Source organism: Belonocnema kinseyi, chromosome 9 (genome assembly GCF_010883055.1).
Source record: "Belonocnema kinseyi isolate 2016_QV_RU_SX_M_011 chromosome 9, B_treatae_v1, whole genome shotgun sequence".
Classification (NCBI taxonomy): domain Eukaryota; kingdom Metazoa; phylum Arthropoda; class Insecta; order Hymenoptera; family Cynipidae; genus Belonocnema; species Belonocnema kinseyi.
Genome location: NC_046665.1, coordinates 101,220,373 through 101,223,436, shown reverse-complemented (window position 1 = coordinate 101,223,436; position 3,064 = coordinate 101,220,373).

Sequence of the window (3,064 nt, the reverse complement as noted above, 5' to 3'; positions counted from 1 at the left end):
TAGAGCTCCAAGGAGATTATGTTGAAAAATAAAAAAAATTTACCCAAAAAAAATTGTTTTTATACTTCATTCTAAGGACTTATTGAACTACCCTCGTACTTCAGGTGTCCCTCGCTGATTTGATTCTCCCTGGTATATTTTATAGTACTCAACAAAATAAGAGACGCATGTTTTTTTAACTGCGAAAAACATTTCAAGGGGGTAAAATAGCCCCTCAAAAATAGGGGCCTTAAATGTCGATTGTATAGTTTTGAGTATAAAAACCTAATTGATTTCAATCAAACCTACTGGAAAAGTTGACTCGTGATGAAAGATGAATGACGTAATTTTCTGAAAAAATATTGAAATAATGAAGGGGCTAAACCACCCCTACACATATTTAAAGTTGTGCTAAAAACGTTTAAATTCACCGGAAAAATTTGAAAAAAATATTTTGCACTTGAGATAAAAATAAAGTTGACGTGTTTCGCCAACAAATTTTTTAAAAAGTTAATGGGGGTGGCCACCCCTAAAACATGTTATTTTTCTTTTATGGTAATATATGCTTTCCATGCACAAAAAAACGGAATCTAGTTTTATGACGAAGGAAATAAAATAGAGTCCATCCAACATGAATAAAAAATTACGCGGGGGTAAAACACCCGTACATATTTTTAAATATGCTGAAAATGGTTAAATCCATAGGGGAAAAATTAAAAAAAAAATATTTTGCATTTCAGACATAAATAAAGTTGAGTTTGAACAAAATATTTTTAAGAAGTTAATGGGGGTGACCAGCTCTAAAACATGTTATTTTGTGTCTATGATAATGTATACTTTCCATACACAAAGACAATTAGGAATATAGTTTTGTAACGAAGAAAGTAAAATAAAGTCCATGAAATATAAATAAAAAAATTACGCGGGGGTAAACTAGCCGTACATATTTCCAAATGTGCTGAAAATTGCTAAATTCATAGAAATTTTTTTTAAATTGAACCGCTGGCGACCAAAAGGGGATACGGCCGGATTCAGCCTGAGAAGTATTGTTCTGAGTGTCAATTTTAAAAATCTTTCTAATTTTAATTTTAAAGACTGATACTTGTAGAGAATTTCCAGACGCATCTTTTTTCCTCTTGCAAAAATTTATAGGTTTTGTAGTTTTTGAGATAATTGGTAAAAAGTGGAGTTTTTGAAAACAAAAAATTCCAATTTTTTTTCACTTCAACTCGCGCTAATTTAGCCAATTTTCATCATTTCCCGATTTCCCCAATACAAAGTACGTGTTAAAGTCTTCTGAAGCTACTCAAGAAAGAAAAACGAGAATATTGTAATTAACAAAAAATTTATTAATTTTTTTTTGAGGCAATGCAAAAATCATGAATTTTAACCTTCAAGCGCCTCGTTTAGCGAACGAATTTTAAGCTACGGAAAGCTTTTAGTGAGAAAGTTGTTCATTAAGGTTCAAAAAAGTTTTCTGGAAAGTTTTAGATCAATTGGATTAATAGTTCAAAAATTCTGAATGTTTTAAAATCCAAGCGGTAATCTTGACGATGCCCAAAAACGTGCCTGGCCGGCTACGTACGCGCTGCAGCGAACGACGTGAAGGTCAAGTCAATCTTACCAAAACAAATGCACAACAGTAACTCCAGATATTATTATTAAAATAATTTATTTATTAAACATTTAACATATAATATTATGCATATTATTGAACAAGAATAAATTAATCAAACAATATTCGATTAGAAACTACTTTTAGTCATTTTCGTCACTCTCTTCAGTTTCTTCGGCATCTGGATTCTGAGTTTGTACTTTTAAAAAATATGATTCGAAAAATTCTTTTCCTTTAGCGCTTAAATACTGGAGGAGATTTTTTACATCCTTTATTTTGGCAGCTTTTAATCCAATTCGGGGCGGAGGACTTTTCGGAAGATTTTCTAGTTTAAGCGTAGGTTTAAAGAAAAAAGTGGTTGGATTTTGCAACTCATAGTTGTCAAAAACATCCACTTTTTCATCAGGAAAAATATGCAAAACGAACGCTTTGCTGATTTGGAAATTTTTTGGCTTTCGCATTTTTCCTTTGAAATATTTGTCAAAATCCTGCAGAAGAACTTCACACTTCTCGACCATTGTGAGTGAAGGTGAGCGAGCATTGCGAATCATTTCTACATATTCAGCTTCAGTTTCAATTCGTTCTAATTTTTTCAGCTTTTGCGAATTTGTGCCAAAATTCCTATCGCACTGGCAATAGGAATGGCCTCGAACTGGAAACACATATTTAATCTCGCTTTGCAAATAAATGGACAATAAAACCAAAAAATGAAACACTGTGTAGTTTTTATTTTGTCCCGAACATGAGTCTGAAAATAATGTTATGCTGTTGAACTTGTCTTTAGCAAATTCTTTTAATACCGCATATTTGATAAAACTGCAAACAGAGGTAGCACCCTTCTTTACAATTCCCTCAAGAATAGGGAACATGTAACTCTGGTTAGTACCCGCGTGAAAAAAATTTGCATGGCTCAAGCATGGCAAGACACTTGAAAATATCTGGCTGAAGCATGGTTTACGGCTGAATGGCAGCATGGCGCAAGCCTCGCTCCTGTCCGTTTGCCATGCTTAGGACACGTTAAACACAAATGAATATTCTTAAGAACATGTAAGTGTCAGAGAAAATTAACCTGAGTTAAAAATTAAAATATTAGGTTTGCCAATAGCCGATATGTCTCTAAATGGTAAGTTCGATACCCGGGTGCACCGGTTTGTGCACCAGGTACTGTAGAATATATTCTACGAGAACTTTTAAGCATTTAAACTGTGCCAATTGACAAAATAACTACCATTAGTAAGACGACGATCCGTGTGAATCTAGTCGCGCACTAGGTAGCTTAGCATGTATTCTACGAGAATTTTTTCAAAATGAAGATTGTTCAAACAGCCAAAATTAGTAAAAATTGTGAGCCGGCGATCCGGGTGTACTAGATCGAGCACCAGGTAGTATAATACGTATTCTACGAGACCTTTTTAAAAATTTAAATTTTGTGAATAATGAAAACAATTCCAAATGGTCAGTCGACGACTC